The following is a 12,500-nucleotide window of genomic DNA, read 5'->3' on the forward strand; positions in this document are numbered from 1 at the left end:
AAGTATACAGAATGGTGTCGTCTGCATAGAGGTGTATCAGAGAATCACCAGCAGCAAGAGCAACATCATTGATGTATACAGAGAAAAGAGTCGGCCCGAGAATTTAACCCTGTGGCACCCCCATAGAGTCTGCCAAAGGTCCAGACAACAGGCCCTCCGATTTGACACTCTGAACTCTATCTGAGAAGTAGTTGGTGAAGCAGATGAGGCAGTCATTTGAGTTCAGTCTGCTGATAAGAATGTGGTGATTGACATAGTCGAATGCCTTGGCCAGGTCGATGAATACGGCTGTACAGTATTTTATCGATGGCGGTTAGGATGTCGTTTAGGACCAGCTCGGAAACCAGATAGCGGAGAAGGTACGGTCAGATTCAAACCACTAGGATCTAACCACTAGGATCTAACCACTAGGCTACCTGTTCTAACCACTAGGCTACCTGCTCTAACCACTAGGCTACCTGCTCTAACCACTAGGATCTAACCACTAGGCTACCTGTTCTAACCACTAGGCTCAAACCAGTAGGTTACCTGCTCTAACCACTAGGCTCTAACCATTAGGCTACCTTGCTGAGAAGGTACGGTCGGATTCGAAATAGTTGGTGATATGTTTGTTATATTGGCTTTAGAAGAACTTAGAAAGACAGGATAGATAGATAGATAGGATAGGTAGGATAGATATAGGTCTGTAACAGTTTGAGTCTAGAGTGTCACCCCCTTTGAAGAGGGGGATGACCGCGGCAGCTTTCCAATCTTTGTGGATCTCAGACGACAGGAAAGAGAGGTTGACTAATAGTTGATAGTTGTCCAGGGCTACAAAAGAAACTGGTAGGAAACACTGATTTAGCAGGCACACTAACTAACATTAGGCTACCTGCTCTAACCACTATGACACACTTATGCAGAGCAACTTACTGGCCCAAAGCTCTAACCACTAGGATCAAACCACTAGGATCTAACCACTAGGATCTAACCACTAGGCTCTAACCACTAGGCTACCTGCTCTAACCACTAGGCTACCTGCTCTAACCACTAGGATCTAACCACTAGGCTACCTGTTCTAACCACTAGGCTCGAACCAGTAGGTTACCTGCTCTAACCACTAGGCTCTAACCATTAGGCTACCTGCTCTAACCACTAGGCTACCTGCTCTAACCACTAGGCTACCTGCTCTAACCACGAGGCTACCTGTCTCTAACCACTAGGCTACCTGCTCTAACCACTAGGCTACCTGCTCTAACCACTAGGCTACCTGATCTAACCACTATGCTCTAACCACTAGGATACCTGCTCTAACCACTAGGCTCTAACCAGTAGGTTACCTGCTCAAACCACTAGGCTCTAAACACTAGGCTACCTGCTCTAACCACTAGGATACCTGCTCTAACCACGAGGCTACCTGTCTCTAACCACTAGGCTACCTGCTCTAACCACTAGGCTACCTGCTCTAACCACTAGGCTACCTGATCTAACCACTATGCTCTAACCACTAGGATACCTGCTCTAACCACTAGGCTCTAACCAGTAGGTTACCTGCTCAAACCACTAGGCTCTAACCACTAGGCTACCTGCTCTAACCACTAGGCTACCTGCTCAAACCACTAGGCTACCTGCTCTAACCACTAGGCTACCTGCTCTAACCACTAGGATACCTGCTCTAACCACTATAATACCTGCTCTAACCACTAGGCTACTTGCTCTAACCACTAGGCTCTAACCACTTGGCTACCTGCTCTAACAACTAGGGTCTAACCACTAGGATACCTGCTCAAACCACTAGGCTCTAACCACGAGGCTACCTGTCTCTAACCACTAGGATATCTGCTCAAACCACTAGGCTACCTGCTCTAACCACTAGGCTTGCTGCTCTAACCACTAGGCTACCTGACTCTAACCACTAGGCTCTAACCACTAGGCTTCCTGCCTCTAACCTCTAGGCTAGCTGTTCTAACCACTAGGCTACCTGCCTCTAACCACTAGGCTACCTGCTCTAACCACTAGGCTACCTGCTCTAACCACTAGGCTCTAACCACTAGGCGAGCTGCTCTAACCACTAGGCTACCTGCCTCTAACCACTAGGCTAGCTGCTCTAACCACTAGGCTACATGCCTCTAACCACTAGGCTACCTGTTCTAACCACTAGGCTACCTGCTCTAACCACTAGAATCTAACCACTAGGCTACCTGCCTCGAACCACTATGCTACCTGCCTCTAACCACTAGTCTAGCTGCTCTAACCACGAGGCTACCTGCCTCTAACCACTAGGCTCCTGCTCGAACCACTAGGCTCTAACCACTAGGCTACCTGCTCTAACCACTAGATTACCTGCTCTAACCACTAGGCTACCTGCTCTAACCACTAGGCTCTAACCACTAGGCTACCTGCTCTAACCACTAGCCTCTAACCACTAGGCTCCCTGCTCTAACCACTAGGCTCTAACCACTAGGCTACCTGCTCTAACCACTAGATTACCTGCTCTAACCACTAGTCTACCTGCTCTAACCACTAGGCTCTAACCACTAGGCTACCTGCTCTAACCACTAGGCTACCTGCTCTAACCAATAGGCTACCAGCCTCTAACCACTAGGCTACCTGCTTCTAACCACTGGGCTCTAACCACTCAGGCTACCTGCTCTAACCACTAGGCTACCTGCCTAACCACTAGGCTAGCTGCTCTAACCACTAGGCTACCTGCTCTAACCACTAGGCTACCTGTCTCTAACCACTAGGCTAGCTGCTCTAACCACTAGGCTACCTGTCTCTAACCACTAGGCTCTAACCACTAGGCTACCTGCTCTAACCACTGGACTACCTGCTCTAACTACTAGGCTCTAACCACTAGGCTAGCTGCTCTAACCACTAGGCTACCTGCTCTAACCACTAGGCTCCTGCCTCACCACCAGGCTCTAACCACTAGGCTCTAACCACTCAGGCTACCTGCCTCCAACCACTAGGCTACCTGCCTCTAAAGGCTAGGCAACCTGCTCCAACCACTAGGCTCAAACCACTAGGCTCTAAACACTAGGCTCCTGTCTCTAACGACTAGGCTACCTGTCTCTAACCACTAGGCAACCTGCCTCTAACCACTAGGCTAGCTGCTCTAACCACTAGGCTACCTGCCTCTAACCACTAGGCTACCTGCTCTAACCACTAGGCTCTAACCACTAGGCTAGCTGCTCTAACCACTATGCTACCTGCCTCTAACCACTAGTCTAGCTGCTCTAACCACGAGGCTACCTGCCTCTAACCACTAGGCTCCCTGCTCTAACCACTAGGCTACCTGCTCTAACCACTCGGCTCTAACCACTAGGCTACCTGCTCTAACCACTAGGCTCTAACCACTAGGCTACCTGCTCTAACCACTAGGCTACCTGCCTCTAATCACTAAGCTAGCTGCTCTAACCACTAGGCTACCTGCTCTCACCACTAGGCTCTAACCACTAGGCTAGCTGCTCTAACCACTAGGCTACCTGCTCTAACCACTCGGCTCTAACCACTAGGCTACCTGCTCTAACCACTAGGCTCTAACCACTAGGCTACCTGCTCTAACCACTAGGCTACCTGCTCTAACCACTAGGCACTAACCACTAGGCTACCTGCTCTAACCACTAGGCTACCTGCTCTAACCACTAGGCTACCTGCTCTAACCACTAGGCTCTAACCACTAGGCTACCTGCTCTAACCACTAGGCTACCTGCTCTAACCACTAGGCTACCTGCTCTAACAACTATGCTACCTGCTCTAACCACTAGGCTACCTGCTCTAACCACTGGGCTCTAACCACTAGGCTACCTGCTCTAACCACTAGGCTCTAACCACTAGGCTAGCTGCTCTAACCACTGGGCTACCTGCTCTCACCACTAGGCTCTAACCACTAGGCTAGCTGCTCTAACCACTAGGCTACCTGCTCTAACCACTAGGCTCTAACCACTAGGCTACCTGCTCTAACCACTAGGATCTAACCACTAGGCTCTAACCACTAGGATACCTGATCTAACCACTAGGCTACCTGCTCTAACCACTAGGCTCTAACCACTAGGCTACCTGCCTAACCACTAGGCTACCTGCTCTAACCACTAGGCTACCTGCTCTAACCACTAGGCTCTAACCACTAGGCTACATGTTCTTACCACTAGGCTACCTGCTCTAACCACTAGGCTACCTGCTCTAACCACTGGGCTCTAACCACTAGGCTACCTGCTCTAACCACTAGGCTCTAACCACTAGGCTACCTGCTCTAACCACTAGGCTCTAACCACTAGGCTAGCTGCTCTAACCACTAGGCTACCTGCCTCTAACCACTAGGCTAGCTGCTCTAACCACTAGGCTACCTGCCTCTAACCACTAGGCTACCTGTTCTAACCACTAGGCTACCTGCTCTAACCACTAGAATCTAACCACTAGGCTACCTGCCTCGAACCACTATGCTACCTGCCTCTAACCACTAGTCTGGCTGCTCTAACCACGAGGCTACCTGCCTCTAACCACTAGGCTCCTGCTCGAACCACTAGGCTCTAACCACTAGGCTACCTGCTCTAACCACTAGATTACCTGTTCTAACCACTAGGCTACCTGCTCTAACCACTAGGCTCTAACCACTAGGCTACCTGCTCTAACCACTAGCCTCTAACCACTAGGCTCCCTGCTCTAACCACTAGGCTCTAACCACTAGGCTACCTGCTCTAACCACTAGATTACCTGCTCTAACCACTAGTCTACCTGCTCTAACCACTAGGCTCTAACCACTAGGCTACCTGCTCTAACCACTAGGCTACCTGCTCTAACCAATAGGCTACCAGCCTCTAACCACTAGGCTACCTGCTTCTAACCACTAGGCTACCTGTCTCTAACCACTAGGCTAGCTGCTCTAACCACTAGGCTACCTGTCTCTAACCACTAGGCTCTAACCACTAGGCTACCTGCTCTAACCACTAGACTACCTGCTCTAACTACTAGGCTCTAACCACTAGGCTAGCTGCTCTAACCACTGGGCTACCTGCCTCTAACCACTAGGCTAGCTGCTCTAACCACTAGGCTACCTGCTCTAACCACTAGGCTACCTGTCTCTAACCACTAGGCTAGCTGCTCTAACCACTAGGCTACCTGCTCTAACCACTAGGCTACCTGTCTCTAACCACTAGGCTAGCTGCTCTAACCACTAGGCTACCTGTCTCTAACCACTAGGCTCTAACCACTAGGCTACCTGCTCTAACCACTAGACTACCTGCTCTAACTACTAGGCTCTAACCACTAGGCTAGCTGCTCTAACCACTAGGCTACCTGCTCTAACCACTAGGCTCCCTGCTCTCACCACTAGGCTCTAACCACTAGGCTCTAACCACTAGGCTACCTGCCTCCAACCACTAGGCTACCTGCCTCTAAAGGCTAGGCAACCTGCTCCAACCACTAGGCTCAAACCACTAGGCTCTAAACACTAGGCTCCCTGTCTCTAACGACTAGGCTACCTGTCTCTAACCACTAGGCAACCTGCCTCTAACCACTAGGCTACCTGCCTCCAACCACTAGGCTACCTGCCTCTAAAGGCTAGGCAACCTGCTCCAACCACTAGGCTCAAACCACTAGGCTCTAAACACTAGGCTCCTGTCTCTAACGACTAGGCTACCTGTCTCTAACCACTAGGCAACCTGCCTCTAACCACTAGGCTAGCTGCTCTAACCACTAGGCTACCTGCCTCTAACCACTAGGCTACCTGCTCTAACCACTAGGCTCTAACCACTAGGCTCGCTGCTCTAACCACTATGCTACCTGCCTCTAACCACTAGTCTAGCTGCTCTAACCACGAGGCTACCTGCCTCTAACCACTAGGCTCCCTGCTCTAACCACTAGGCTACCTGCTCTAACCACTCGGCTCTAACCACTAGGCTACCTGCTCTAACCACTAGGCTCTAACCACTAGGCTACCTGCTCTAACCACTAGGCTACCTGCCTCTAATCACTAAGCTAGCTGCTCTAACCACTAGGCTACCTGCTCTCACCACTAGGCTCTAACCACTAGGCTAGCTGCTCTAACCACTAGGCTACCTGCTCTAACCACTCGGCTCTAACCACTAGGCTACCTGCTCTAACCACTAGGCTCTAACCACTAGGCTACCTGCTCTAACCACTAGGCTACCTGCTCTAACCACTAGGCTACCTGCTCTAACCACTAGGCTCTAACCACTAGGCTACCTGCTCTAACCACTAGGCTACCTGCTCTAACCACTAGGCTCTAACCACTAGGCTACCTGCTCTAACCACTAGGCTACCTGCTCTAACCACTAGGCTACCTGCTCTAACAACTATGCTACCTGCTCTAACCACTAGGCTACCTGCTCTAACCACTGGGCTCTAACCACTAGGCTACCTGCTCTAACCACTAGGCTCTAACCACTAGGCTAGCTGCTCTAACCACTGGGCTACCTGCTCTCACCACTACCTGCTCTCACCACTAGGCTCTAACCACTAGGCTAGCTGCTCTAACCACTAGGCTACCTGCTCTAACCACTAGGCTCTAACCACTAGGCTACCTGCTCTAACCACTAGGATTAGTGTAGTGTCAACAACGCAGCTACTGCCAGCTAGCCTACTTTAGCAGTACTGTATCATTTTAATCATTTTAGTCAATAAGATTCTTGCTACGTAAGCAACTTTCTGAACATTCGAGACGTGTAGTCCGCTTGTCATTCAATTTCCTTGCATTAGCGTAGCCTTTTCTGTAGCCTGTCAACTATGTGTCTGTCTATCCCTGTTCTCTCCTCTCTGCACAGACCATACAAACGCTCCACACCGCGTGGCCGCGACCACCCTAACCTGGTGGTCCCAGCGCCAGGCTAACCTGGTGGTCCCACAGTAACCACTAGGTGGAGTTCCAGGTCTCTGGTAGCCTCTGGAACTGCCAATCTGCGGCCAACAAGGCAGAGTTCATCTCAGCCTATGCCTCCCTCCAGTCCCTTGACTTCTTGGCACTGACGGAAACATGGATCACCACAGATAACACTGCTACTCCTACTGCTCTCTCCTCGTCCGCCCACGTGTTCTCGCACACCCGAGAGCTTCTGGTCAGCGGGGTGGTGGCACCGGGATCCTCATCTCTCCCAAGTGGTCTTTCTCTCTTTCTCCCCTTACCCATCTGTCTATTGCCTCCTTTGAATTCCATGCTGTCACAGTTACCAGCCCTTTCAAGCTTAACATCCTTATCATTTATCGCCCTCCAGGTTCCCTCGGAGAGTTCATCAATGAGCTTGATGCCTTGATAAGCTCCTTTCCTGAGGACGGCTCACCTCTCACAGTTCTGGGCGACCTTAACCTCCCCACGTCTACCTTTGACTCATTCCTCTCTGCCTCCTTCTTTCCACTCCTCTCCTCTTTTGACCTCACCCTCTCACCTTCCCCCCCTACTCACAAGGCAGGCAATACGCTTGACCTCATCTTTACTAGATGCTGTTCTTCCACTAACCTCATTGCAACTCCCCTCCAAGTCTCCGACCACTACCTTGTATCCTTTTCCCTCTCGCTCTCATCCAACACTTCCCACACTGCCCCTACTCGGATGGTATCGCGCCGTCCCAACCTTCGCTCTCTCTCCCCGCTACCTCTCTCCTCTTCCATCCTATCTTCTCTTCCCTCTGCTCAAACTTTCTCCAACCTATCTCCTGATTCTGCCTCCTCAACCCTCCTCTCCTCCCTTTCTGCATCCTTTGACTCTCTATGTCCCCTATCCTCCAGGCCGGCTCGGTCCTCCCCTCCCGCTCCCGTGGCTCGCTGACTCATTGCGAGCTCACAGAACAGGGCTCCGGGCAGCCGAGGCGGAAATGGAGGAAAACCCGCCTCCCTGCGGACCTGGCATCCTTTCACTCCCTCCTCTCTACATTTTCCTCCTCTGTCTCTGCTGCTAAAGCCACTTTCTACCATTCTAAATTCCAAGCATCTGCCTCTAACCCTAGGAAGCTCTTTGCCACCTTCTCCTCCCTCCTGAATCCCTCCCCCCTCCCTCCTCCCTCTCTGCAGATGACTTCGTCAACCATTTTGAAAAGAAGGTCGATGACATCCGATCCTCGTTTGCTAAGTCAAACGACACCGCTGGTTCTGCTCACACTGCCCTACCCTATGCTCTGACCTCTTTCTCCCCTCTCTCTCCAGATGAAATCTCGCGTCTTGTAACCACGGCCGGCCGTAACAACCTGCCCGCTTGACCCTATCCCCTCCTCTCTTCTCCAGACCATTTCCGGAGACCTTCTCCCTTACCTCACCTCGCTCATCAACTCATCCCTGACCGCTGGCTACGTCCCTCCCGTCTTCAAGAGAGCGAGATTTTGCCCCTTCTGAAAAAACCTACACTCGATCCCTCCGATGTCAACAACTACAGACCAGTATCCCTTCTCTCTTTTCTCTCCAAAACTCTTGAGCGTGCCGTCCTTGGCCAGCTCTACCGCTATCTCTCTCAGAATGACCTTCTTGATCCAAATCAGTCAGGTTTCAAGACTAGTCATTCAACTGAGACTGCTCTTCTCTGTATCACGGAGGCGCTCCGCACTGCTAAAGCTAACTCTCTCTCCTCTGCTCTCATCCTTCTAGACCTATCGGCTGCCTTCGATACTGTGAACCATCAGATCCTCCTCTCCACCCTCTCCGAGTTGGGCATCTCCGGCGCGGCCCACGCTTGGATTGCGTCCTACCTGACAGGTCGCTCCTACCAGGTGGCGTGGCGAGAATCTGTCTCCTCACCACGCGCTCTCACCACTGGTGTCCCCCAGGGCTCTGTTCTAGGCCCTCTCTTATTCTCGCTATACACCAAGTCACTTGGCTCTGTCATAACCTCACATGGTCTCTCCTATCATTGCTATGCAGACGACACACAATTAATCTTCTCCTTTCCCCCTTCTGATGACCAGGTGGCGAATCGCATCTCTGCATGTCTGGCAGACATATCAGTGTGGATGACGGATCACCACCTCAAGCTGAACCTCAGCAAGACGGAGCTCCTCTTCCTCCCGGGAAGGACTGCCCGTTCCATGATCTCGCCATCACGGTTGACAACTCCATTGTGTCCTCCTCCCAGAGCGCTAAGAACCTTGGCGTGATCCTGGACAACACCCTGACGTTCTCAACTAACATCAAGGCGGTGTCCCGTTCCTGTAGGTTCATGCTCTACAACATCCGCTAACCAGAGTACGACCCTGCCTCACACAGGAAGCGGCGCAGGTCCTAATCCAGGCACTTGTCATCTCCCGTCTGGATTACTGCAACTCGCTGTTGGCTGGGCTCCCTGCCTGTGCCATTAAACCCCTACAACTCATCCAGAACGCCGCAGCCCGTCTGGTGTTCAACCTTCCCAAGTTCTCTCACGTCACCCCGCTCCTCCGCTCTCTCCACTGGCTTCCAGTTGAAGCTCGCATCCGCTACAAGACCATGGTGCTCGCCTACGGAGCTGTGAGGGGCGGCACCTCAGTACCTCCAGGCTCTGATCAGGCCCTACACCCAAACAAGGGCACTGCGTTCATCCACCCTCTGGCCTGCTCGCCTCCCTACCACTGAGGAAGTACAGTTCCCGCTCAGCCCAGTCAAAACTGTTCGCTGCTCTGGCCCCCAATGGTGGAACAAACTCCCTCACGACGCCAGGACAGCGGAGTCAATCACCACCTTCCGGAGACACCTGAAACCCCACCTCTTCAAGGAATACCTAGGATAGGGTAAGTAAGGGTAAGTAATCCTTCTCACCCCCCTTCTCCCCCAACAAGATTTAGATGCAAGTGGCTGTTCCACTGGTTGTCATAAGGTGTATGCACCAATTTGTAAGTCGCTCTGGATAAGAGCGTCTGCTAAATGACTTAAATGTAAATGTAAATGTAATCTAACCACTAGGCTCTAACCACTAGGATACCTGATCTAACCACTAGGCTACCTGCTCTAACCACTAGGCTCTAACCACTAGGCTACCTGCCCTAACCACTAGGCTACCTGCTCTAACCACCAGGCTACCTGCTCTAACCACTAGGCTCTAACCACTAGGCTACATGTTCTAACCACTAGGCTACCTGCTCTAACCACTAGGCTACCTGCTCTAACCACTGGGCTCTAACCGCTAGGCTACCTACTCTAACCACTAGGCTCTAACCACTAGGCTACCTGCTCTAACCACTAGGCTCTAACCACTAGGCTAGCTGCTCTAACCACTGGGCTACCTGCTCTAACCACTAGGCTCTAACCACTAGGCTACCTGCTCTAACCACTAGGCTCTAACCACGAGGCTACCTGCTCTAACCACTAGGCTCTAACCACTAGGCTCCCTGCTCTAACCACTAGGCTACCTGCTCTAACCACTAGGCTACCTGCTCTAACCACTAGGCTACCAGCCACCCTCCCGTGGATATGTGGTCTGTGGTTAGTTAGTTTCTGTAGTGTTGAATATGAATGGTCTGCTGATGAATGGGCTGCTGCTGAATAACCTGTCTGCTACTTCCTCTGCTGTGGTCAAACAGGTTCTAACACATGCAGACACACACACACACACACACACACACACACACACACACACACACACACACACACACACACACACACACACACACACACACACACACACACACACACACACACACACGCACACACACACACATTTTCAAAGAACTTACTTGATGGTTGCCCAGACATGTAGTGATGCATAAACCAGAACACTAGACTTCCTGCTTCCTGCCGTCTGCACCTATCAGTGCCCTAAATAGGGAATGGGGTGCCATTTGGGATTCAGGCTGAGCCCGAGGGGGGGGGGGGGGGGGGACCAGGGTGCTCTGCGGTACCAGAACAGATTTTTTTAAAATCGCGATTACAATAAAACGTTGCATCATCGTTTTTGCATACTGACAGTAGAGTAGAGGCTCTTGCAGAAGTTGCACGCATGAGGGAAATGTTTTGTAGTCTAGGGTTCGGGGAAAATGTGTCCTTTATATGTAGTTCTACATCATTTTGGAGACCTTAGCAGAGTATTTTTTTAATACCTCACAAATGATCGAAATGACAGACTACTTTGACACTGACAAACTAAGAATCTGAGATCAATAAAAAACGACTTTGTCTTCAAGCCATCAATAGCCTAGACTTACTGTAGGTGAGTGGAGACACACATTGTGCACTATGAGGAGGAAATTATAGCCCTTAAAACAGCTTTCCCGTTTCACCCACTCAATCCGCTCACTCACCCACCAGCTCGTGCCAAAAGCTCATACCTCTCTCTTGTTTCTACTTGGTAAAACTGTTCGCTCAATAGGCCTATTTGGAAGTTGCTAACTTTAGTAGCCTACAGACAGATCAGGCTTCTCTTTTCAACGGGATTCATTTGCTTTCTAAACTGTATTTTCCCGCGATTGTATTTGAAATATTGAGAGAGCCTGTTTTGGCTGCTTGCTTTTTTGACAGCCGCGCGTTCTCGACTTGCCGGAATGCCCAGTGATTGGGCTACACACAATCCATAGCTAGGCAATAATATTGATCATCTGTGCCTAAACTGTAGGCCTCCTTCTAATGCACTATTTAGAATTATTTAAGTTCTTTCTGAACAGACAGCAGTGATTCTATATATTTGTCAAATGTATTGGAATTTATCAGGGGAGCTGCTGCGGCACCTCCAGAAAGAACCATTCGGGCGGCTATGATTCGTAGTTATGTGAGAGATACGCGCGCTTCTCTCATTAAGAACAACAATGGCCAACCACCACGTCTGGGTCGTCTATATATACTACAATGTTGCGCTAATCATGAACGCGGGCACGAATCAATTATCATGCACGTTTTCGTTGTTTTTTTAGTGGGCATAACTTGAATTTACTCTGATCGCTTTTATTGGAATTTTTACATCGCAAACAGTGAAAAGTATTTTTATGCCACAAGATGTACCGGATCCTGGTAAATGGGTTCCAGAACGAAAACTGAGAGGTCCAAAACTGAGAGGTGCCGGATCCTGTTCCGGTTTACATACAAGAGAGTAACGAGAGGTGATGAATACCCCGTCATTCCCTCACTTACTGGTGAGAGTCCTAAATTGCATCCTTTTCCCTATGTAGGCTTAGTGCATTACATTCGACATCAGCACTTATCGAGGCAGTGCACCATATAGTCATGGTGACTAGGGGGCCATCTGGGATGCAAGCCTAGCGTCGTAGTTGCCTTTAGTCAACCCAAAGATCTCACAATATGTGGTGTCTGAAATGAAGTTTTGTGAACTTCAGTGAGTCGAAGTTCTCTCGCTCTGTCTCTCTCCCTCTCTCCCCCTCTCTCTCTCTCTCTCTCTCTCTCTCTCTCTCTCTCTCTCTCTATCTCTCTCTCTCTCTTCTCTCTCTTTCTCTCTCTCTCTTTCTCTCTCTCTCTCTCTCTCTCTCTCTCTCTCTCTGTCTCTCTCTCTCTCTCTCTCTCTCTCTCTCTCTCTCTCTGTCTCTCTCTCTCTCTCTCTCTCTCTCTGTCTTTCGGTTATTGTGTCGATGAGACGATGGGTATCGATGTGTGTGTAAAGG

General features: G+C 50.5%; 1 long non-coding RNA gene across 1 annotated transcript; it reads right to left on the reverse strand.

The window, feature by feature from the left end:
* Nucleotides 1-3,593: 3,593 nt before the first annotated feature.
* LOC127927436 (uncharacterized) lies at nucleotides 3,594-6,317 on the reverse strand. Its single transcript, XR_008127394.1, has 3 exons — nucleotides 6,075-6,317; nucleotides 4,195-4,229; nucleotides 3,594-3,670 (listed from the first exon to the last, which is right to left on the reverse strand). It is a non-coding gene; the product is annotated as an uncharacterized LOC127927436 (long non-coding RNA).
* Between the last annotated feature and the right edge of the window lie 6,183 nt (nucleotides 6,318-12,500).

Source organism: Oncorhynchus keta, unplaced genomic scaffold (genome assembly GCF_023373465.1).
Source record: "Oncorhynchus keta strain PuntledgeMale-10-30-2019 unplaced genomic scaffold, Oket_V2 Un_scaffold_14044_pilon_pilon, whole genome shotgun sequence".
NCBI lineage: Eukaryota > Metazoa > Chordata > Actinopteri > Salmoniformes > Salmonidae > Oncorhynchus > Oncorhynchus keta.